At 39.4% G+C, this 26,231-nt stretch overlaps 1 long non-coding RNA gene and 2 pseudogenes across 1 annotated transcript in view; all 3 read left to right on the forward strand.

Annotated features, from left to right (window-relative positions):
• The window catches only part of LOC144582763 (uncharacterized), a 63,612-nt gene that overhangs the window by 9,737 nt on the left and 27,644 nt on the right, over nucleotides 1–26,231 (forward strand). The window contains exon 2 of the long non-coding RNA XR_013536175.1: nucleotides 16,599–16,727. This is a non-coding gene — a long non-coding RNA (uncharacterized LOC144582763). The remainder of the gene's footprint in view (nucleotides 1–16,598; nucleotides 16,728–26,231) is intronic.
• Nucleotides 1,852–15,631, forward strand: LOC128932197 (serine/threonine-protein kinase PRP4 homolog pseudogene; annotated as a pseudogene).
• On the forward strand, nucleotides 21,653–23,798 carry LOC144579496 (isocitrate dehydrogenase [NADP] cytoplasmic pseudogene; annotated as a pseudogene).

Consider the following 26,231-nt stretch of genomic DNA (forward strand, 5'->3'; position numbering starts at 1 on the left):
GCACGTGCCACCATGCCCAGCTAATTTATTGTATTTTTAGTAGAGACGGGGTTTCACCATGTTGACCAGGATGGTCTCGATCTGTTGACCTCATGATCCACCCGCCTCGGCCTCCCAAAGTGCACTTTGGTAGTTCTGTTTTTAATTGTTTTCCATAATGGCTGTACTTTAATTGTAATTTATAATCCTACTAATAGTGTGTAACTGTTCCCTTTTCTCCACAAACGTCCTTGCCAACATTTGTTTTCCCTTTTTTTTCTTTTTGATAATAGTCATTGTAACTGGAGTGAAGTTGTATCTCCTTGTGATTTTGATTTGCGTTTCCCTGATGATTAATGATACTGAACATTTTTCAAAGACTTTTTGTATGTATTCATTAGAGAAAAGTCTATTTGGTCTTTTGCCTGTTTTTTAATTGGGTTATTTTATTTTATATTATTTATATATTGCTGTTGAGTTATTTAAGTTCCTTATATATTCTGGGTACAGACCATTTGCTAGATGTATATTTCGCAAATATTTTCTCCTGTTCTGTAGGTTGTCTCTTCACTCTGTTAACGGTTTCCTTCGCTGCAAAGAGACCTTTTAGTTTAATGTGATTCCATTCGTCTATTTTGTTGTTGTTGTTACCTGTGCTTTTGAGGTCTTACATAAAAATCCTTGCCCAACCCAATGTCATGAAGTGTTTCCCTTATGGTTTCCTTTAGTAGTTTGGTTTTAGGTTTTACATGTAAGTTTTAAATCCATTTTGAGTTGATTTCTGTTTACGGTGAGAGGTAAGAGTCTAGTTTCATTTTTCTGCATGTGGATACTCAATTTTTCCACCATCATTTACTTTTTATTTATTTATTTTTACTTTCAACTTCTAGTTTAGATTCAGGGTGTTCATGTGCAGGTTTGTTATAAGCATTTATTGCATGATGCTGAAGTTTGAAGTACAATGAAACCCATCACCCAAGTAGTGAGCATAGTACCCAATAGGTAGCTTTTCAGTTCTTGCTCCCCCATCTTCCTGCCCAACTTGTAGTCCCCAGTGTCTGTTGTTCCCTTCCTTATGTTCATGCTCAGCACCATTTATTGAAGAGATTATTTTTACCCCAATATGTGTTCTTGGTATCTTTGTCAAATCAGTGGGCTATGGGTGCGTGAATTTATTTCTGGGCTTTTTATTCTGTTTCATTGGTCTATGTGTCTGTCTTTATGCTAGTATCACACTGTTTTAGTTACCATAGTTTTGTAGTATATTTTGAAGTCAGGTCATGTGATGCCTCCAGCTTTGTTTTTTATGTTGTTGTTGATTGAGATTGCTTTAGCTATTTGGGGTCTTCTGTGGTTCCTTATAAATTTTACATTTGTTTTTTTCTGTTTCTGTGAAGAATGCCATTGGTATTTTGATAGGGATAGCATTAATTCTGTAGATCACTTTGGGTAATATGGCCATTTAACAACATTAATTCTTCCAGTTCATAAACACAGGATATGTTTCCATTTATTCATGTCCTCTTTAATTTTTTTTCAGTTTTATAGTTGTCAGTGTAGAGATATTTCATCTCCTTGGTTTAGTTTATTCCTAGATATTTTATTTTTATTTATTTATTTTGGATTAAGCAGTGTTTATTTATTTATTTATTTTTTATTATACTTTAAGTTCTGGGATACATGTGCAGAATGTGCAGGTTTTTTACATAGGTATAACATGTGCCATGGTGGTTTGCTGCACCCATCAACCCATCATCTACATTAGGTGTTTCTCCTAATGCTATCTCTCCCTTAGCCTCCCCACCCCCCAACAGACCCTGGTGTGTGATGTTCCCCTCCTTGTGTTCATTTGTTCTCATTATTCAACTCCCACTTATGAGTGAGAACATGCAGTGTTTGGTTTTCTGTTCTTGTATTAGTTTGCCAAGAATGATGGTTTCTAGCTTCATCCATGTCCCTCACAACACAGTCCCTCATGGCTTCCCTTGGCTAGGGGAGTGAGTTCCCTGACCCCTTGTACTTCCTGGGTGAAGTGACACCCCACCCTGCTTTGGCTCGCCTTCCATGGGCTGCAACCACTGTCCAGCCAGTCCCAGTGAGATGAGCTGTGTATCTCAGTTGGAAATGCTGAGATCACTTGCCCTCTTGCATTGATCTTGCTGGGAGCTGTAGACCGGAGCTGTTCCTATTCTGCCATCTTGTCCAGAAGTGAAAATTCCTTTTTAAAACAATGTTGAATTTTGGCCCCCAATCTCTTCTGGATTATAGGATTTCTGCTGAGAGGGCTGCTGTTAATCTGATGGGCTTTTCTTTTTAGGTGACCTGGTCTTTCTCTCTGGTCACCCTTAACAATTTTTCTGTCATTTCAACCTTGGAGAACCTGATGATTATGTGTCTTGAGGTTGAGCTTCTTGTGTAGTATCTTACTGGGGTTCTCTGCATTTCCTGAAGTTGAATGTTGGACTGTCTTGCTATGTTGGGGGTGACATTCAGGATGATATTCTGAAGTATGCTTTCCAATTTAATTCCATTCTCCCCATCTCTTTCAGGTATGCCAGTTGGTTGTAGGTTCAGTCTCTTTACATAATCTCATGTTTCTCAGAGAGTTTGCTCATTCCTTTTCATTCTTTTTTCTCTATTGTCTGCCTGTCTTATTTCAGAAAGATAGTCTCAAGCTCTAAGATTCTTTCCTCTGCTTGGTCTATTCTGCTATCGATACTGGTGATCACACTGTGAAATTATCTTGTTGTGTTTTTCAGCTCCATCAAATCAGTTATGTTCCTCTCTAAACTGGCTATTCTGGCTCCTGTATTATTTGATCATGATTCTTAACTTCTTTGCACAGAATTACAACATGCTTCTTTAGCTCAGTGAAGTTCTTTTTCTAGCTTCATCCATGTCCCTCACAGCACAGTCCCTCATGGCTTCCCTTGGCTAGGGGAGTGAGTTCCCTGACCCCTTGTACTTCCTGGGTGAGGTGACACCCCACCCTGCTTTGGCTCCTGTATTATTTGATCACGATTCTTAACTCCTTTGCACAGAATTACGACATGCTTCTTTAGCTCGGTGAAGTTCATTATTACCCACCTTTTGGAGTTATTTCTGTCCGTTCAGCCATCTTAGCTTCAGCTCAGCTCTGTGCTCTTGCTGGAGAGGTGTTATGGTCAGGTGGCAGAGAAGAGGTCCTCTGGCTTTTTGAGTTTTCAGCATTTTTGTGTTGAATCTTTCACGTATTTGTGGGCTTATCCAACTTAGATTTTTGAGGTTGCTGACCTTTGAATGGGTTTTTGTGGAGTCATTTTTGTGGATGTTATTGCTTTCTGTTTGTTTGTTTTTTCTTTTCACAATCAGGCCACTCTTCTGTAGGGTGGTGATGGTTTGCTGGAGATCCACAGACTCTAGTTGCCTCAGTGTTTTTCATACTTGGAGGGGTCATCAGTGAAGGCTGTGAAACAGCAATGATGGCAGCCTGCTTTTTTCTCTGGAAGCCCTGTCCTAGGGTGGTACTGACCTGTTGCCAGCCTGAATGTGCCTGTAGGAGGTGGCTGGAGAACCCTCTTGGGAAATCTCATCCCGTCAGGAGAAACAGGATCAGGGATACACTTAAAGAAGCAGTCTGGCTGCTTTTTGGTAGAGCAAGTATGCTGCAGTGTGGGGACCCTTCCTTGTCTGGACCATTTGAACTCTCCAAAGTTGGCAGGCTGGAATGGCTGAGTTGACTGAACCACAGAGATGGTAGCTTCCCCTCCCCTGGGAACTCATCCCAGGAAGAGATCAGAGCTGGGTCTGTATAACCCTGGCTGGAGTGGCTGAAATCCTCACAGGGAGGTCCCACCCAGTGAGGATAAATGGACTTGGATTTGTTTAAGAAGTAGTGGATTTGTTTAAAGAAGTAGTCTAACCACGATCTGACAAAACAATTGTGCTGTGTCATGGGAGGGATCCTTCCTAGTCCAGACTGTTTGGGTTCTCCACAGCCAGGAAGCTGGATTGGCTGAGTTGATTGAACCACAGAGATGGACTGCCCCTCTCCCAAGGAACTTGGTCCTGTCTCAGATAGACTCCAGCCTATTGCTGTTGGCTGGCTGGAATTCCAAGCCAGTATGAGGTGCTGTGGAAGGGGGGCCTATAGAATGATGCTGCTTGCCTCCCAGGATTCAGCTTCCTTCCTAGGGGTAAGAATAGATATCCTGCCTTGCTGGGAATCCCATTAAAACACCTAGGTCTCTATGTGTGCCAGAGCAGCTGCTTTGCCGAGATTCCACACATCTCTGTGTATCAGACCTAAGGCTCTGGTGGCATGGGCTCATGAGGGGATCTTCTGATTCATGGGTTGCAATGTTCCATGTGTCTGTCCACACATCTCTGTGTATCAGACCTAAGGCTCTGGTGGCATGGGCTCATGAGGGGATCTTCTGATTCATGGGTTGCAATGTTCCTGAGAATCGTGGCTTCCCAGGCATGGTCACACAATTGCTCACTGCTTCTCTCGGTTGGAGGTCAGGGTTCCTTTGGCTCTGTGCAGCTCCTGGGTGGGCCATTGCCATCGCCTGGTTTTCTTCATTCTCTGTGGGTTGAGGTGTTTGCTTAGTCAGTCCCAATACAAGAACCTGGATATCTCAGTTGGTGCTGAATTCACTTGCTGCTTTTATTCCTCTCCATTAGTTTCATGTACTGCAGCTGCTTCTAATTGCCATCTTGGCCCCTTGATCACATTTTCTTTAGCTGTTCATTTTTTTAAATCTCATCTAGATCTTAAGGGGCATATGCTCAGCATGAGGTTCATATTTGGGTTGCAAAGAGAACGAGGTATTGAATGTATCCTCAAGAAACTTAAAGTCTAGAGGAAAAGGCAACTACCTACAAAGAACATTTCAAAATTATGCCCCAAGCTACAGGGAAAAGGAAAGGTACTGGGTTCAATGTAAATCCAAATGAAAGATATAAAGGAAATTTTCCTTGGGGGAGATAATAAGAGTCTTAAAAGAGGATTAGAAATTATTCAGGTGAAGAAGTGTGGGAAGGACATTGTGGGTAGACAGATTAACTTGAGAATCCCACTACTATTTTACTACTCCTACTACAATCACTACTGCTAAATAACATTTACCATGTACTCTATGTACCAGACACTGTTGTAATAAATTTATACTTACAACTCGTTTGAACTTTATAATTGTACATAGGAGATATGTACCATTGTTATCACCATTTTACATATAAAGGAGTTGTTCAGGTTACTTGCTCACAGTCATATAATCAAGTAGTTGGTGGTGAGTTGAACCCAAGTAGTTTTATGCCAGAGCCCAACATGCTTAATCACTGTACTAGAGTTTAGTGAGTATACTAGATTTTTGGAGTACATAAACCTCCATATCTCCTGGAATTTCCCCCTCATCTTTCTTCTTCATCAACATATCTTTTTCTTGATACGATGTACCAATAATTGTGTTTTAGTTGGGTGTTGTATCTGCTGTAGATTGCCTCAAAAATTCTGTGTAAAAACCAACCACAGAATATTTATTTAACTTAGGATCAGTGGGATTCAGATGATCTGGACTGGACTTGTTCTTGGCTGGGCTTGCTCATGTGTTGGTGGACAGCTATGAGTTAGTTAGGTAGCTATGTTTATCTTGGATAAACTTTGACACATGTCTAGGAGTAGGCTGATTATTGGGTTGAACTAGACTGATTCAACTAGGATAGTGAGGAAGACCTAAATTCCACAGTTTTAACCTAATATCCTTTCTCTGTTCCAAGATCCCACCCTTTTTTTTTCGCAATGACCTTGACAATTTTGATGCACACACTTCAGGTAATTTGTAAAATTCCCCAAATTGGAGTTTGATATTTTTCTCATTAAACTGGAGTTATCAGTTTTTGGGGTGAAGACCACAGAGGTTCATTTTTAGTATGTCGTATCAAGGGTACATGCTATTAACATGACTCATCATTGTTGATGTTCACTTAAATTGGATTTTAGAAATGAATCTTATATAAAAATCTATTTAATTGTAGAAACTATATAATGGAGGATAAACTTACAAATATATTCTCCGAATCCCAAGGGACGCTGTACCATTTTAGTTGTTACTTGAATTAAATGAACATGTATTTAATGTATGAGATTTTAAGTCAATGGGTGAACAATTATAAGCATGATAAATAAGTTTAATTTCTCATAACAAATATAAGGTGAGTTCTTAGTCTGTTCTGTGCCACTTTCTGTGTAGAATACTCAAAACTGAGTAATTTGTCAAGGAAAGAGTTTTATTTCCTCACATCTCTTGAGGCTGGAAAGTCTAAGATCAAGGCGCTGGCATCTGGTAAGGGCCTTCTTGTAGCATCATGTGATGAAGACAAGAGACAGAGGGAAGGGGGCTGAACACATCTGCTTATAAAGAATCACTCCCATGATAACAGCCCTAATCCATTAATCAGGCAGAGCCCTCATGACCTAATCACCTCTTAAAAGTACCGCCATGTATGTACCTACGCAACTGTCTTGCATGCTCTGCTCATGTACCCCAAAACCTAAAATGCAATAAAAAATTAAAAAAAAAAAAGTCCTACCTCTTAACACCATTGATTTAGGAATGATGTTTTCAACACATGAACTTTGGAGAGCCTACTGAAACCATAGCAGGCAGTAAATACAATTTTCCAATGCAAACAAAAAAAGGAAGCATTCTGGTTTCAAGGTAAAGATTATATCAAATATGAACCATTGCCATTGAAAGAGTATTTCAGGGAGAAGAGCCAAGATGGCCAAGTAGACACAGACAGGAAGAGCTTCTCCTATGGAGATCAACCAGACCATCAAGTAGACTGGCATACTCCAAACACATCTTTGAAAAGAAGGCATTGAGAATGGATACAGAGAAGATGCAAACCCTGGGACTGAAAGGATAGGAAGCTGGGAAACCTGCTCAGGGTTGCTGAGCACTAAAGCTTGTTCTTGGTCCCGAGGGGCTCCTAGGGAAAGGGTAAATGAAATAGGCATGAAGAGCTCCACTCATGCCAAAGACCTCAGGATCTTAGCTACAAGAGACCCCACAACCCCTAGAGACATTTGAGTTGGCAGGGAGAATTGTCCAGAGAGTTAGCAGAGACAGAACTGCTGTCTGTGTGGAGCCAGAGGTTTGGCATGGGAAAGGTTGCAGTGGAGCACAGCCACGAATGCTCATCCTAAGCCACAGGCACCCATCCCATGGGCACTCATATTCCTCTCGGTGGCTTTAGTTTTTGTTAGCTGCTGGATCTGGAGAGAGCAGGACTATCTTTCCTGTGGGCTGGGGCCAATCTCAAATGAATGCCCCATTTGCCAGCCTCTCCCAGGGTCCCTGCCTGGCCATGCCCACTTGCAGTACAGCCTCAGTTGCCCCATGGAAATGCTTGCCAGCAGCCATCACTATAGCTCTTTCACTGGGAGCCCCCACCTTCCTACTGGAGCACTTTTGCAGAGACTCCCACTAGTACACACCTGCCTGTAGACTCTTCCCAGCCATGTTGCCACAGCCCAACTGCTGCCCAGCCAGCATGCACACATATGTATTCCCCCTGCTGCCCTGTTGGTGTGCACTTGCTGGCAGCTCCCTGCTACTCTGCTACCCATGGCTCGCCTGTCACAGTGTACTCTCTTGTGCACCTACCACCACCCTGTCACAGCACTTTTGCTGGCAGCCTTTATCTGAGTGTTGTTGCTAGCACACTGGGAACACCTCAGTCTCTCCAATGCAACAGGTCCTTGACTTAGAGTGGCCAGAGAGCAAAGCTGCAGGCCTGATTCCAGCTCCTCAGGGGTACAGCATACAGCTCAGGAGTGTTCAGCTGAGCCTTGGCCTCCTGAAAGCATCCAGAAATGAAGCCAATTGATTAGACCCAACTCATGCCACAGTGAAACCCTTAAGGACATCAAAGAATATACAAGCAAAAGCCCCACCCAAAGGACAGAAACTTCAAGGGTTAAAGGAACATCAGCCCATATAGATGAGAAAGAACTAGTGCAAGAATTATTGCAATTATAAAAGCCAGTGGCTTCTTACCTCCAAATGACTGCACTGACTCTCCAACAATGGTTCTTAACCAGAGTGAAATTGCTGAATAACAGACATAGAATTCAGATTCCAGATAACAAGGAGGCTTAACGAGATAGAGGAAAAGGTTGAAACTGAATCCGAGTAAAAGAATCCAACAGTCAAAACATGACAAAGAGACTTTAAGAAAGAACCAAACTGAATTTCCAAAAATTAAAAATCCATTACAGGAATTTCATAATGCAACCGGAAACACTCATAACAGAATAGAGCAAGTTGAGGATATAATCTTAGATCTCAAAGACTGAGGTTCCTTTGAATCAATGCAGGCACTCAAAAATAAGGAAAAATGAATTTTAAAAAATCAAAACCTTTGAGAAATATGGGATTATGGAAAGAGCAAATCTACCAATCATTGGCATTTCTGAAAGAGACGAAGAGAGAGCAAACAACTTAGAAAATATATTTGAGAATACTGTCCATGAAAATGTCCCCAACTTTGTTAGAGTGGTCAACACACCTCAGGAAATTTACAGAATGCCTGCAAGATACTATACAAGACAATCACCCCGAAGACACATAGTTGTCAGATTCTCCAAGGTCAATGTGAAGGAAAAAACCTTAAAGGCAGCTGGAGAGAGGAGCAGATCACATACAAAAAAACCCTATCAGGCTAACAGTAGACCTTTCAACAGAAACTGTACAGGCCAGAATAGATTGGAAGACTATTGAGCATCCTTAAAGAAAAGACATTCTGACCAAAGATTTCATATCTAGCCAAACTAAGCTTCATAAGTGAAGGAGAAATAAAATCCTTTTCAGAGAAGCAAATGCTAAAGGAATTTATTACCACCAAATCTGCCTTATAAGAGCCTTAGGAGAGTGCTAAACATGGAAGACCATTACCTGCCACTACAAAAACATACTTAAGTACATAGCCCACTGACACTACAACTTAATTACACAACCAACTCTACATAGCAACCAGCTAACAATATGATGACACTATCAAATTATCACATATCAATACTGACCTTGAAGGTAAATAGGCTAAATACCCCACACAGTGGCAAGTTGGATAAAGAATCAACACCCAACTGTACACTGTCTTCAAGAGACCCATCTCACATGCAATGATGCCCAGAGGCTCGAAGTAAAGGGATGGAGACAGATCAAGCAAAGGGAAAACAGAAAGGAGCATGGAGTACTATTCTTATTTCAGACAAAACAGATTTTAAACCAACAAGGATCCAAAATGACAAAAAAGGGCATTATATAATGACAAAGGGTTCAATTTAAGAAGACTTAACTATCCTAAATATATATGTGCCCAAGAATGAAGCACCCAGATTCATCAAAGAAGTTCTTAGAGGTCTATGAAAAGACTTAAGCACACAATAATAGAGGAAGACTTCAATATCCTACTACTGATGGTGTTAGGCAGATCATCAAGAAGGAAGACTAACAAATGTATTTGGGGCTTAAATTAGACAATTAACCAAATGGACCTAACAGACATCTACAGAATACTCCATCTAAAAACAACAGAGTATAAATTCTTCTCATCTGCTCGTGACACTTACTCTGCAAGTGACCATATATTCAGCCATAAAGCAATTCTCAACAAATTCAAAACAACTAAAATTATACCAACCACACTTCTGGACCACAATGCAATAAAAATAGAAATTAATACCAAGGAGATCTCTCAAAACCATACAATTATATGGAAATTAAACAGTCTGCTCCTGAATGACTTTTGGGCAAAGAATGAAATTAAGGCAGAAATAAAAGTTATTGAAACTAGTAAAAACAAAGACAAATCATATCAGAATTTCTGGGACATAGCTAAAGCAGCATTAAGTGGAAAGTTTATAGCACCAAATGCCTACATCAAGAAGTTAGAAAGATCTCAAATTAACAACCTAACATTACAACTAGAGGAACTAGAAAAACAAAAGCAAACCAGCCCCAAAGCTAGCAGAAGAAATAAAATAACCAAAATCCGAAATGAACAAAATAAAATTGAGATGTGAAGTTAGTACAAAAGATCAATGAAACCAAAAGTTTGTTCTTCAAAAGAATAAATAAAATTGATAGATAGCTAATTAGATTAATGAAGAAAAAGAGAAGATCCAAATAAACACCATCAGAAATGACAAATGTGACATTATCATTGACCCAACACAAATACAAAAACAAACAAACAAAAACCCACAAAACCTTCAGAGACTAGGAACACTTTTTTTTTTTACTTCTATGTACACATACTAGAAAATCTATAAGAAATGGGTAAATTCCTGGAAACACACAACCTCCCAAGATTGAACCAGGAGGAAATTGAAATTCTGAAATGACCAATAATGAGTTCTGAAATAAAATCAGAATTAAAAAAAAAAGCTATCAACCAGAAAAAGCCTTGGACTAGATAGATTCACAGCCAAATTCTACTAGATGTACAAAAAAGAACTGGTATCAATCCTACTGAAATTATTCCAAAAAGTTGAAGAGGAAGGACTCCTCTGTAACTCATTATCTGAGGCCAACATCATTCAGATACCAAAATATGGCAGAGACAAGACAAAAAAAGAAAACTTCAGGCCACGATTCCTGATGATTATAGATGCAGAAATCTTCAACAAAATACTAGAAAACCAAATCTAGAAGAACATCAAAAAACTAATTTGCCACAATCAAGCAGACTTTATTCTTGGGATGCAAGTTTGGTTTAACATATGCAAATCATTAAATGTGATTCATTACATAAACAAGACTAAAAACAAAAAGCACATGATCATCTCAATTCATGCAGAAAAGGCTTTTGATAAAATTCAACATCTCTTCATGCTAAAATCCCTCAACAAACTGAAAATGAAAGAAACATACCTCAAAATAATAGGTGCCATCTATGACAAACCCACGGTCAGCATCATACTGAAAGGGCAAAAACTGGAAGCATTCTCCTTGAGAACTAGAGCAAGAGTTCTAGTGTGTAATAAGAATGGTGAAAGAATACTGACTTTCACCATTCTTATTTACATAGTACTGGAAGTCCCAGTTAGAGAAATCAGGCAAGAGAAAGAAATAAAAGTCATCCAAATGGGAAGAGAGGAAGTCAAACTTTATTTCTCTTCACAGATGCTATTATACCTACAAAACCCTATAGTCTCTGCTCAAAGGCTCCTAGAACTGATAAATAACTTCAGTGAAGTTTCAGTATACAAAATCAATGCACAAAAATCAGAATCATTTCAATACACAGATAATATCCAACCTGAGGGTCAAATCAGGAATGCAATTCCATTCACAATAGCCACAAAGGAATAAGATACCTAGGAATACAGCTTAAAGGAGGTGACATATCCTACAAGAATTATGTAACACTGCTGAAAGAAATCAGAGATGACAACAGTTTGTACTCATCAATAGGAAGAATCAATATTGTTAAGATTGTCATACATCCTAAAGCAATTTATAGATTCAGTGCTATTTGTATCAAACTACCAAAGTCATTTTTCACATAATTCCAAAAATACTCTAAAATTCATATGAATAAAACCTGAATAGTGAAAGCAGTCTTAAGCAACAAGAACAAAACTGGAGGCATCACACTACCTGACTTTAAACAATTCTACAAGGTTACAGTGAGCGAAACGGCATGGAACTGGTACAAAACAAGACACATAGATGAATGAAACAGATTAGAGAACTCAGAAGTAAAGCCACACATCTACAACCATCTGATCTTTGACAAAGCTGGCAATAACAAGCAATGAGGAAAGTCCTCCCTATTGATTAAATGGTGCTATGATAACTGGCTAGCCATATGGAAAAGATTGAAACTAAGTCCCTTCATTTTACCATATATACAAATCAACTTAAAATGGATTGGATACTTAAATGTAAGACCAAAAATTATAAAGACCCTAGAAGTAAACCTAAAAATTACCAATCTGGAAATAGGCTTTGACAAAGTTTTCATGACAACGTCTTCAAAGGTAAGAGCAACAAAAACAAATATAGACAAGTGAGATCAAATTAAACAAAAGAACTTCTACATGGCAAAAGAAACTATCAATAAAATAACCTACAGAATGGGGGAATGCATCTGACAAAGGTCTATTATCCAGAGTTTATAAGAAACTTAAAATCAACAAGTGAAAACAACCTCTTAAAAAAATGGGCAAAGGACATGAACAAACACTTCTCAAAAGAAGACAAACATGTGGCAACAAGTATATGAAAAAATGCTCAACAACACTGATCGTTAGAGGAATGCAAATCAAAACTACGGTGACATACCATCTCACACCAGTCAGAATGGTGAGTATTACAAAGTCAAGAAACAACAGATGTTAGCAAGGTTGCAAAGAAAAGGGAACACTTATACACTGCTGGTGGGAATGTAAATTAATTCAGCCACTGTGGAAAGCAATTTTGAGATTTCTCAAAGAACTAAGAACTAGCATTTGACCCACATTCCTATTACTGGGTATATACCCAAAGGAAAAGAAATCATTCTGCCAAAAAGACACATGCACTCGTATGTTTATTGCAATATTATTCACAATAGCAAAGACAGATTCAACCTAGATGTCCATCATGGTAGACTGGATAAAGAAAATGTAGTACATATACACCATGGAATACTATGGAGCAGTAAAAAACAAAATCATCTTCTTTGCAGCAACATGGATGCAGCTGGAAGCAATGATCCTAAGTGAATTAATGCAGAACAGAAAACCAAATACTGCCGGTTCTCACTCCTAAGTGGGAGCTAAACATTGAGTACACATGAACACAAAGAAGGGAACAGTAGGCACATGCAAGGCAGCTCTTTCCTTCTTCCTCCACTTCCACTGCCTTTCACTGTCCGGGGAGTGGCCACTACCGCGGCAGAGGAGTCAGGAAGTTCCAGATGGCTGCCATTCTGAAAAGAGTATAAATGAAGAAAATGAAGAACTATCAGATGACCAATCTCAAAATAAGGGCATTCATCACAAAAAAAGTATAAACACAGAAGTAAACATAAGAAACATAAACATTCCTCAGAAGAAGACAAGGATAAAAAACATAAGCATAAACATAAGAAACACAAAAGAAAAGGGGTTATTGATGCTTCTGATAAGGAGGGTATGTCTCCAGCAAAAATAACTAAACTTGATGATTTAGCTTTGCTAGAAGACTTAGAAAAACAGAGAGCCTTGATTAAGGCTGAACTTGATGAGGAGTTAATAGAAGGAAAGGTCCAATCCGGTATGGGGCTCTTTTTTTCAAGATTATGAGTCTAGTTCTGAAGAAGGGGGAGATTCATGAAAACGCAAGACATGGAAATAGGTCTAGTACTAGATCTTCAGGTACAAAGGGAAACTTGAACTTATGGACAATAAAAATACTACAAAAAATAAAGTAAAAGCAGATCCAAAGAATGGACTAGATATAGGTCTGATAACAACTAGCAGCAAGTCAAAGGAGAGAAAAAAGTCTAAAAGCCCATCAAAAGAAGTAAGTCTCAAGATCAAGCAAGAAAATTAGAATTCCCTACCCTTAGAAGGTGATCTTAAGAGAAAATTGGTAAGGCCAGATCTCCTACTGATGATTAAAACCGAAGATAAAACTAAATCAAACGATAGGAAAAATTCCCAATTATAAATTAAAGTAGAAGTCATGCAAGGCAAAAAATCCACATCCCCAGTTGATTTAAGAGATAAATCCAAAGACAGAAAGTCATGGTCCATAAAGAGAAAATCAAAGGAGTCTGAAGCTGATAAAGAACAAAAGCCATTTAAATATTCCTCTAAAGATGCTTCATCTGAAACAAGAAATAGGTCACCCAGTAGAAGAACTGGTGGTAGTCCTAAAAGAAGAAGTTTGCCTCCAGAATCACGTAAAATCAAGAAGAAGTAGGTCTCCACTTCTAAATGATGGAAGATTTCAGCAGAGCAAATCTCCCTCTCGAACACTGTCTCCTGGTAGAAGAGCCAAGAGTCGATCCTTAGAAAGGAAACAAAGAGAACCAGAGAGAAGATGACTTTCTTCTCCAAGAATACAACCTCAAGATGATATTGTAAATAGATGTAAGAAATCAAAAGACGCTAGCCCCATAATTAGGTGGTCTCCAACCTGAAGAAGATCTCTCATTAAAAGGAGGTCTTGTTCCCCACTCAGATATAGCACAAAAATCAGGTCTCCAAGAAGAAGAAGCAGGTCTCCCTGGAAAAGGGACAGAGGTCGGAGGAGCAGATCACGCTTGAGAAGGTGGTCTCGATCATGGGGTGGTTGTAGATGAAGGAGTCCAAGCAGAGTAAAGGAAGATAAATTTAAAAGAAGTCTTTCTGAAGGAGTGAAAGTTGAGTAGGAATCTTCATTTGATAATAACCTTGAAGATTTTGATGTGGAGGAAGAAGACGAAGAAGCTCTGATAGAATAGAGAAGAATTCAAAAGCAGGCAATTGTTCAGAAATGTAAGTATCTTGCTGAAGACAGCAATATGTCTGTGCCATCTGAACCAAGCAGCCCCCAGAGTAGTACAAGAACATGATTACCTTCTCCAGCTGATATTCAGGAGTGAGTAGCTGCTGATGTTAAAGAGTATGAATGGGAAAATGTTGATACATTTGAGGCCTCAGTGAAAGCCAAGCATAATCTAATGACAGTTGAACAGAATAATGGTTCATCTCAGAAGAAGTTGTTGGCACGTGATATGTTTTACTGAATCTGATGCCGAGTTTGCTGCCTATTTTGATAGTGCTTGTCTTCTGGCTGCTGGCAATGGACAAGGTTTCAAAGAGAATCCCAACCTCAGAGATAACTGGATTGATGCAGAAGGCTATTACCACATGAACATAGGTGAAGTCCTAGAGGTCACAATGTGTATGGCTATACTAGTCAAGGTATATTCAGTAATGTTGTATAGCCAGAGAAGACAAAAGCCAACCAAGAGTGGCCGCAAATATCATCAGAAATAATGAGCTCATGCAAAAGACCAGTTTAAAAGAACTAGAGTTCTTGAAAAAACTCGATGCTGATCCTGATGACAAACTTCATGGTCTGTGACTCTTCAGGCGCTTCTATCACAAACAGCATTTCTGTCTCATATAAGAGCCTCTCAGTATGAACTTATGAGAGGTGTTATTAAATTATGGTAAAGATGTTGGTCTTCATGTTCAAGCTGTAAGATCCTGTAGTCAGCAGTTTTTCCTCGTGTTGAAATTCCTTGAAAGATGGGATGTCCTACATGCAGATATCAAGCCAGACAATATCCTGGTTAATCATCAAAGACTATTTTAAAGCTTTGCGATTTGGGGTTGGCTTCACGTGCTATGGATAATGACATTACAGAGGATCTTGTCAGTAGAGTTGATCATGCTCCTGAAATCATGATAGGTAAAATCTGTGACTATGGTATAGATACATGGTCTGTAGGTTGCACCTTATATGAACTCTATACTGGAAACGTTTTATTTCCTGGCAAAACTAATAACCATATGTTGACAGTTACGATGAATCTCAAAGGAAAGATGCCAAATAAGATGATTCAAAAAGGTGTTCCTAGTGACATAGGAATGCTGCCTAGTTTTTATTTACTAATTGCAAATGTCGAGGCCTCATTCTGAAAGTTCAATGAAATGAAATTTTTAACAATTTGTATGTCATTTTGAAAGTACTGCTTTGTGGTAAAAGTATTTTTCATTTGTTCATTGTTTCCATTATTCGTGATCATGTTGTCTTTCAATACAGGCATACACCTTCCACTCTTGAACAAAGCAGCTGCTTTTTAAAAGTGGTAATTGCTTCTTTTTACTTCTTTTGTAAATGAGGCTTTTCTTAAAGAATATGACTTTAAAGTGTTGGCTATTGCATATGACAGTTGACACTCACTTCTTGTAAAGTGAAGACTGTTCTGTGCATGTGATGTGGGCCATGCAGATTTCTGTATGTTCTCAGTATGCACCACTAGATAATAAAGTCTTTTGTGAACAAGGGAACAAATTCGCACAGGGATCTACTTGAGGAGGGATATTACTTATTGGGTACCATGTTTACTACCTGGGTGATGAAATCATTTATACACCAAACACCAGTGATGCACTATTTACCTGTAACACATCTGCACATGTACCCCCTGAACCTAAAATAAAAGTTGAGAAAAGAAAAAACAAGAGGTTGAATGGGGCTCAACAAATAAATTTATGTTTATAGTTACATTAAGGAAACACTGGACAGATACTAAAGAAGTTATATAAGTTTCTACCAATATGAGGCTTTGGGAATGGGATGGCGTAGGTAGGAATAGAGGGAGGAATGACCTATCTGAATATAGACCTTTTAAATAAAATAAATAAAAGTCACTCAAAAAGAAGAAAGTATACCATGTGACAGTTTCTTACAAATGAATGACTCCTTTTCATAATGATTGAATACAGGATGAGAGCCTTGATTTTCAGTAAAGTATTTTCTCCTCTAATGCTTTCCCTTCTCAACCTCAAGTTTTTTCTTACCTTTGGAAAAATAATATTACTTACCTCAATGCAATTCATTCTCAAAAACACTTACGGCAAGAATTTCTTTTTATTCTTCCAGGATTCTTCATTTCTTGTCAATGGAATCTGTGATTATGAAGAAAATATTAACCAAAGCCAAGTTAAGACATTGAGGCACGTAATTATTTCCATTTGAGGGGCACAAATGTCTAAGACAGAAGTAGGCAGGGTAAGCATTCATTTATTCAAAAAATATCTCTTAAGTACTTGTTACGTACTTAGCTCTGAGGCAGCAGATAAAGAGGCCTTTGCTCCCCTGAAGAAGTTTAACTGTGATGTGGAAACAATGACAAATCAGTGTGAAGAGTATGATTCACAGGAAGCATTGTGTCCTGCAAGGCTGAGGAGCAGAGTTACCTCAGTCTTTGAGGGTGGGCTGTGGGAATGGTTTGGGCTAGGATCCTCAAAGTTGGTGACTTCTATGCTACCTGAAGGATGAGTAGGGTTAGAAGAAAGGAGTGTTTATGTGCATGCATGTGAACAAGCATGTGCATATGTGTGCATATGTGTACATGTGAATGAAGACCATTTTAAGAGGAAGGGAAACCATGTTCAAAAAACTTAGAGATAAGGATTGTTGTGTTACATTCAGAGAAGGACAAGGTGATGCCTTCATTGAATGTAATGTCATTGGAAGCCCTTGAGGTCTAGGAGGGTTTTCTCAAGGATGTTACAGTTGAGTTGATGGGTAAGAGATAATGGAGACAGTCAGCTAATCAAGGGAAAGAAGGGTAGGACTCTCTGAGTGAGAACCATATCCTGAACAAAGACACAGAGGAATTGAATGCCTGGTCCCTAGATTGGAGCGGAAGAGGAGAGAGGAGGCAGCAGAGGTGGGGAGGGGATAGCTATCCTAGGTCTGCCACTCACGAGCCTTGAATAAACTGGTTAACATTTCCCAGCCTCAGGTTTTTTTAAATCTTCAAGTTGGGACAGTAATAAGAGACTCCGACGCGTGCATTGTTGTGAGAATTAAATGAGAGAAACTTGTAGACCATCCAGCAGAGAGTTTGGTATATAGTAAGAGCTGAGTAAAGGGTAGATTTGATTATCATTCATTATTTTTCAATCGTGAATGTGCTGCTTAGGAACCTAACCACTGTTTGCATCTGGAGGTTTTGGAAATTCTTCTCTGAATTTTCCCAGAGTCCCTACGGGAGAGATCCTTTGCTGGGCGCACTGCCTGGCACATCATTGATGGTCAAAGGATAGAGGCAGAGGGGCAAGAGAGGTTATTCTTTGGGTTCTGACCACAGGAATGAACCTCAAGAGAAATAGATGGGAAGGCTCTGCAGATGCTTGGTCCTTACTGGGAGATGCTTCTTACTCTTGATTGAGAAATTTCAGACATTTTTTCTTGCAGCCCACTTTCATTTCTTCTTCCAGTTTTAATCTCTTCCCTCTCCCTGACCTTCCCCCAACCCCGGAAATAAAAATGTGTATGTTGTGTAAGGAGGGAGAGGGTAAGGAGTGTTGTGTAACAGTTCTTCATTCAGTGCAATACCCTCTGCCAAAAGGTCTATTTGTGCTTTTTATCTTTCCAGCTGAGTGGCTGACTCTGGGGTATGTAGAATGTTTAACAAGACAGAAAGTTTTATGCCTTTAACCTTTACAAGCCAGAAGGAACCTCGAGGACAACCGGCCCATCCAGTTCCTACTGAGATTCAGACCACTTAGGATGGCTCTTTTCTGCAGGTCTTTGTGGCCATCAGCTCAAGACAGAGGAGCCAGTCCACTATATTTAGAACTATCACGGTCACCCTATCATCAAACATGAATGGGGCGGCAAGAACTCTGCGTGGCTTCCTTACTTCTTTTTACAAATTAAGAAAAATGCCAAATCAGCTCTTGATCAAACCAAGCTTTCTTTAGCTATTCCCTTAAAGTCACCCCGTGTCCTGGTGATGTCAATTAACATGTGCCTGTACTTTCATCTTTCATGCCTTCTTGCATCTGCCCAAGCTGGGCCCTCTGCCTGGACTGCCCTCTGCTGCCTGCTCTTTTCCCCCAGGCCGGCTTCTACGCTGGCTGCTCATTGTAATAGGCTCAGGCCGGGCTCTTCTCTGTGGTCTTCCCCCTATGTTCACTTTTTCCTTCCTAGCAGATGACCTTCTTTCATTCTGCCTACCTCTGTTGTCCTGAGTTCTCAGATTAGCACTAACCTGGAAGCTCACTGGGACAGAAATCCGACTGGAATTGTGTCTGTAATCCAGTAACTATGGCTGTGTAGGGATTGGAAGACTAAATAAACGAGTTACTGAATAAAATAACTGAGAGTAGGCTGAGAAGAACCACTAGAATAATTTTTTTAAAGTTTCTTAGAACACTTTAGATAAAATGTTCTTGATAGATTTTCAATCTTCATAATAGTATAATAAAATTTCATTAAGAAGTTTATTATTTAAACAATCATGTCAAAAGTAATGAATGTTTATTGTAGATACTTTCAAATTTACAGCTAAGTAAGGAGTAAATTACAGCCTCCTGTAATTTTGCACCTAGAGACAACCTACACTAAATGTTTTGACATAGACGCTTACATTTCATCAAACACATATGAATACATGAAAATTTAAATACTGTATAAACTATTTCATAACTTCCTTTAATCACTTACTATATCATAAAAATCTTTCTTGTCATTAACTCTTTTTGTTTTCACAGCTGCATGATATTCAACTGAAGACAAAACATAATTTATTTAATGGTTTCCCTGGATATAGGGTTTTTAGAAGCCTTCCAATTTTTTTCCTTTTTGTTGTGATGAGTAATGCCATAATAAGCATCTTTGCAGCTAAATATTTGTGTAAATGTATGTTTTCATTCTCCTTTTTAGCATGCATTCCTAGAAATAAAATAGTGAGGTCAAAAGGCATACATGTAATTTTCACGACTTTTGACACAAATGGCCTCTTTGCTACTAAGGGAGCTAGACCATTTATACTCCTATTGAAGTGACTCCTTGTCAACACCTGACATTGCCATTATTTTTAATATTTGGCAATTCTTAGGTGAGTAGAAAATGGTATCTAATTTTGAGATGCAGTTCTTTGATGATTGACATTGAACATCCGATCTGTTGTGTGATCATTTGCTTTTCTCTTGTGAATTACCTGTTCATTATCTTTGTCTGTGTTTCAGTTGGTGGGTTTTTTTTTTTCTAGTAGCAATAATAATACTAATACTGGGGCCCACTGTTTGCTAAATTCTGTCATCTAGTCCTTATAATAACTGTGTGGAGAAGTAGGAGGTCTTACTTCCTCCTGACACCGTGTATGTGGTGTCCTTTCCAACACCACTCCCACTCTCTGACACCACCTGGGTGTCCTCTAATTCAATTCGGTTCTGACACTACCTGAAGTTAGTGTCTGACTCTAAGGTTTAAGAGCTCAGTTTCATAAGACTGTCTCCATTTTAGATGGCAGTGGCAAGTACAGGGGTCATTCATACTTCTGGCCAATGGCTATAAATTGGGGTTTCCATGACCCCTTTCCTCAGGTTTGATTATCTGCTAGAACTCAGGAAAGCACTTTATTATTTTAACTCTTTTCTTTTTTTGCTCTCCTGTAGTTTTGTAACAGTGTATTATAGCTCTTTTCTTTCATCTATATTCCCCCTAAGAAACACATTATTTACTGTTACTGGTTTATTTAACATTTTTTTGTTTTTGAAACAGGGTCTTAGTCACCCAGGCTGGAGTGTAGGGGTGTGACCATAGCTCATTGCAGCCTCAACATCCTGGTATCAAGGAGGATCAAGCGATTCTAAGCCCCCTTAGGTAGCTGGGACTATAGGTGTGCACCATCAGGCCCAGCTAATTTTTTGTGGAGTTGGGGTTTTCCTATTTTGGCCAGGCTGGCCTCCAACTCCTGAGCTCAAGCGATCCACCTGCCTTGGCGTCTCTGAGTGCTAGGATTACAGGTGTGAGCCACCTTGCCTGGCCTGTTACTGGTTTATTTTGAAGGACACAAATCAACAACCAAACTTTCATAGACTGAGGTTCAGATTGCAGGAGCCTCTGTCCATGTGAGTTGCGGGGCGCCACTCCCCAGAAATGTGGATGTGTTCACCACCTCAGAAGCTCTCAGAACCCCATTTTGTTGAGAAGTTTTTATGGAGGGTTGTATTATGTAAGCATGATGGATTAAATCATTATGCATTGGTAGTTGATTCAATCTTCAGCTCCTCTCCCCTCCCTGGCGGTTGGGTTAAAAATTCCAGGCTTTTAATCAAGGGTGGATCTCCCTCCTGAACAGCCCCCACTCTGAAGCTCTCTGGGAGCCCACCAAGGGTCACCTTATAGAACAGAAGAAACTGCTCGTATCACCTTCATCACTAAGGAATTTTCTAGGATTTTAAGGATCTCTGTGTCAGCAACTTGGGACAAAGACCAGTTATTTTTCTTATTATACCATGGAAGGCATTTTCCTTATTTTACAGAGAAGGAAAATGAGGCAAGGAAAGAACGTGGCCCAAGTCATACAGCTGTCAAGAAGGAAAGGAGCACTGGGGCGGACTTGATTCGTCTGTCTGCCAAGCCCATTTCTGCACACAAGGCTACATGGCATTGTTAATGTTTAGTAGCTCCTCGTGTATTAAATGTAGTAACCTGTGTCTATGATAGATGTTGCAAAGACATTTTGTTTATTATTTGTCTTTTAATGTTTTGACTACAGAAGTTTACATTTTTTACATTATTATTTCATTTGAAAATAATTTCAAATTTAAAAATGTATGGATTTGAAAATCCATAGGCACAAAAGCAGTATGAAAAAGTACATAATGACAAGTTGGTCACCTCATCACTTCTGGCTCCATCTTCAGTTTTTTACTCCGAAAGTTTAAATTTTTTTAAAATAGTTGAATCCATTCATTTTTTTTCTGTCTGGCTTCTACCTTTAGAGCCATATTTAGAAGTTATATCATTGCACTCCAGCCTGGGTAACAAGAGTGAAACTCCACCTCAAAAAAAAAAAAAAAAAAAAAAAAAGAAGTTATATCACGGGCTTTCTGCAGGGGTCGCGTCAGAATCTGAAGCAGTGGGAGCCCAGTTTGGGATTGCTAGCCTGTGCGCGTGAGTCTGAGCCTGTGAGCGGCTGTGGCGACCCAGCTCTTTGCCAGCATATCATCCTGGCAGGTTTATTGAAACCAAAATGTCTAAAAAAATCAGTGGTGGTTCTGTGGTAGAGATGCAAGGAGATGAAATGACACGAATCATCTGGGAATTGATTAAGGAGAAACTCATTTTTCCCTATGTGGAATTGGATCTACATAGCTATGATTTAGGCATAGAGAATCCTGATGCCACCAACGACCAGGTCACCAAGATGCCACAGAAGCTATAAGGAAATATAACGTTGGCGTCAAGTGTGCCACTATCACCCTGAGGAGAAGAGGGTTGAGGAGTTCAAGTTGAAACAAATGTGGAAATCGCCAAATGGCACCATACGAAATACTCTGGGTGGCACCGTCTTCAGAGAAGCCATTATCTGCAAAAATATCCCCCGGCTTGTGGGTGGATGGATAAAACCCATCATCACAGGTCTTCATGCTTATGGAGATCAATACAGAGCAACTGATTTTGTTGTTCCTGGGCCTGGAAAAGTAGAGATAACCTACACACCAACTGACGGAACCCAAAAGGTGACATACCTGATACACAACTTTGAAGAGGGTGGTGGTGTTGCCATGGGGATGTATAATTAAGGTAAGTCAGTTGAAGATTTTGCACATAGTTCCTTCCAAATGGCTCTGTCTAAGGGTTGGCCTTTGTATCTGAGCACCAAAAACACTATTCTGAAGAAATATGATGGGCGTTATAAAGACATCTTTCAGGAGATATATGACAAGCAGTACAAGTCCCAGTTTGAAACCCAGAAGATCTGGTATGAGCATAGGCTCATCAATGACATGGTAGCCCAAGCTATGAAATCAGAAGGAGGCTTCATCTGGGCCTGTAAAAACTATGATGGTGATGTGCAGTCAGACTCTGTAGCACAAGGGTATGGCTCTCTCAGCATGATGACCAGTGTGCTGGTTTGTTCAGACGGCAAGACAGAAGACGCAGAAGCTGCCCACGGGACTGTAACCCGTCACTACCGCATGTACCAGAAAGGACAGGAGACATCCACCAATCCCATTGCTTCCATTTTTGCCTGGACCAGAGGGTTAGCCCACAGAGCAAAGCTTGATAACAATAAAGAGCTTGCCTTCTTTGCCAATGCTTTGGAAGAAGTCTGTATTGAGACAATTGAGGCTGGCTTCATGACCAAGGACTTGGCTGCTTGCATTAAAGGTTTACCCAACATGCAACGTTCTGACTATTGAATACATTTGAGTTCATGGACAAACTTGGAGAAAACTTGAAGATCAAACTAGCTCAGGCCAAACTTTAAGTTCATACCTGGGCTGAGGAGGATAAGTGTCTTTTGGTAACTAAGTCTACTGGTTTACATTTTCGGTATCACACTCAAAGATAAAGGCAAAATCAATTTTGTAATTTGTTTAGAAGCCAGAGTTTATCTTTTCTGTAAGTTTACAGGCTTTTTCTTATATAGACATTTATTGCCACCTTTGTGAATGTGGCAAGGGACTTTTTAAAAATTTTATTTTATTTTCTCATAGCAGCCTAGGAATTCAGTGAGTACTCATTTGTATTCACCGTCACTTTTTCTCATGTTCTAATTATAAATGACCAAAATCAAGAGTGCTCAAAAGGGTAAATGATAGCCACAGTATTGTTCCCTAAAATATGCATAGAGTAGAAATTCACTCCCCTCCTCTTCCCTCCTGTCCATGACCTTGGGCATGGGAAGGTTCTGGTGTCATAGATTCTTGAGGTAGAGCTGTACATTAAACTTGCGTATGACTGGAACAAGGTATGAGTGTAACTCAGATGTGTTGAAGATACTGCAGTCATTTTTGTAAAGAGCTTGCTGAATGTTTCCAATAGAATAAATATTGATTAGGCCACAGAAGAGTTTGGAATCCAGAATAAATACTACCAGGAGGTTTGTCCTCTCTTTCTCTTTCTCCTCCTGGCCTGGCCTGAATATTATGCTACTCTAAATAGCATATTTCATCCAAGTGCAATCACCTAAGCTGCATCTTTTTTGGACTTCTGGCCTGTTTCATTTCTTTTATATAAATGTGATTTCTCAGAAGTTGATATTAAACACTATTCTAGTCCTTATCTTCTCCTGAACTGTTGATTTAATTAAAATTAAGTGTCAGTGACTAAAAAAAAGTTATATCACTACTATAAGTTGTTATGAATATTCATTTATATTTTTCTTACTGCTTTTGTGATTTATTTTATTTTTTATTTTTTTCATCTGAAATTATCTTGTTTATTTTTTTTTATTGCATTTTAGGTTTTGGGGTACATGTGCAGAACATGCAAGACAGTTGCATAGGTACACACATGGCAGTGTGTTTTGCTTCCTTTCTCCCCTTCACCCACATTTGGCATTTCTCCCCAGGCTATCCCTCCCCAGCTCCCCCCTGCCACTGGCCCTCCCCTTTTCCCCCCAATAGACCCAAGTGTTTAATACTCCCCTCCCTGTGTCCATGTGTTCTCATTTTTCATCACCCGCCTATGAGTGAGAATATGCAGTATTTCATTTTCTGTTCTTGTGTCAGTTTGCTGAGAATGATGTTCTCCAGATTCATCCATGTCCCTACAAACGACATGAACTCATCATTCCTGATTGCTGCATAATATTCCATGGTGTATATATGCCACATTTTCCCAATCCAGTCTATCATCAATGGGCATTTGGGTTGGTTCCAGGTCTTTGCTATTGTAAACAGTGCTGCAATGAACATTCGTGTGCATGTGTCCTTATAGTAGAACGATTTATAGTCCTTTGGATATATGCCCAGTAATGGGATTGCTGGGTCAAATGGAATTTCTATTTCTAAGGCCTTGAGGAATTACCACACTGTCTTCCACAATGGTTGAACTAATTTACATTCCCACCAACAGTGTAAAAGTGTTCCTTTTTCTCCACATCCTCTCCAGCATCTGTTGTCTCCAGATTTTTTAATGATCTCCATTCTAACTGGCGTGAGATGGTATCTCAATGTGGTTTTGATTTGCATCTCTCTGATGACCAGTGATGATAAGCATTTTTTCATATGATTGTTGGCCTCATATATGTCTTCTTTCGTAAAGTGTCTGTTCATCTCCTTTGCCCAATTTTGAATGGGCTTGTTTGTTTTTTTCCTGTAAATCTGTTTGAGTTCTTTGTAAATTCTGGATATCAGCCCTTTGTCAGATGGGTAAACTGCAAACATTTTTTCCCATTCTGTTGGTTGCCAATCCACTCTAGTGACTGTTTCTTTTGCCGTGCAGAAGCTGTGGAGTTTCATTAGGTCCCATTTGTCTATTTTGGCTTTTGTTGCCAATGCTTTTGGTGTTTTGTTCATGAAGTCCTTGCCTACTCCTATGTCTTGGATGGATTTGCCTAGATTTTCTTCTAGGGTTTTTATGGTGCCCGGTCTTATGTTTAAGTCTTTAATCCATCTGGAGCTAATTTTAGTGTAAGGTGTCAGGAAGGGGTCCAGTTTCTGCTTTCTGCACATGGCTAGCCAGTTTTCCCAACACCATTTATTAAACAGGGAATCCTTTCCCCATTGCTTGTTTTTGTCAGGTTTATCAAAGATTGTATGGTTGTAGATATGTTGTGTTGCCTCTGATGCCTCTGTTTTGTTCCATTGGTCTATATCTCTGTTTTGGTACCAGTACCATGCTGTTTTGATTACTGTAGCCTTGTAGTATAATTTGAAATCCGGTAGTGTGATGCCCCCCACTGTGTTCTTTTTGCTTAGAATTGACTTGGCTATGCGGGCTCTCTTTTGGTTCCATATGAAGTTCATGGTGGTTTTTCCAGTTCTGTGAAGAAAGTCAATGGTAGCTTGATGGGGATAGCGTTGATTCTGTAAATTACTTTGGGCAATATAGCCATTTTCATGATATTAATTCTTCCTAACCATGAACATGGAATGTTTCTCCATCTGTTTGTGTCCTCTCTGATTTCGTTGAGCAGTGGTTTGTAGTTTTCCTTGAAGAGGTCCCTTACGTTCCTTGTGAGTTGTATTCCTAGGTATTTTATTCTTTTTGTAGCAATTGTGAATGGCAGTTCGTTCTTGATTTGGCTTTCTTTAAGTCTGTTATTGGTGTAGACAAATGCTTGTGATTTTTGCACATTGATTTTATATCCTGAGACTTTGCTGAAGTTGCTTATCAGTTTCAGGAGTTTTTGGGCTGAGGCAATGGGGTCTTCTAGGTATACTATCATGTCGTCTGCAAATAGAGACAATTTGGCTTCCACCTTTCCTATTTGAATACCCTTTATTTCTTTTTCTTGCCTGATTGCTCTGGCTAGAACTTCCAGTACTATATTGAATAGGAGTGGTGAAAGAGGGCATCCTTGTCTAGTGCTGGATTTCAAAGGGAATGCTTCCAGTTTTTGCCCATTCAGTATGATATTGGCTGTTGGTTTGTCATAAATAGCTTTTATTACTTTGAGATACGTTCCATCAATACCGAGTTTATTGAGGGTTTTTAGCATAAATGGCTGTTGAATTTTGTCAAATGCCTTCTCTGCATCAATTGAGATAATAATGTGGTTTTTGTTTTTGGTTCTGTTTATGTGGTGAATTACGTTTA

The sequence above is a fragment of the Callithrix jacchus genome, chromosome 1, assembly GCF_049354715.1.
Source record: "Callithrix jacchus isolate 240 chromosome 1, calJac240_pri, whole genome shotgun sequence".
Taxonomy (NCBI): Eukaryota; Metazoa; Chordata; class Mammalia; order Primates; family Cebidae; genus Callithrix; species Callithrix jacchus.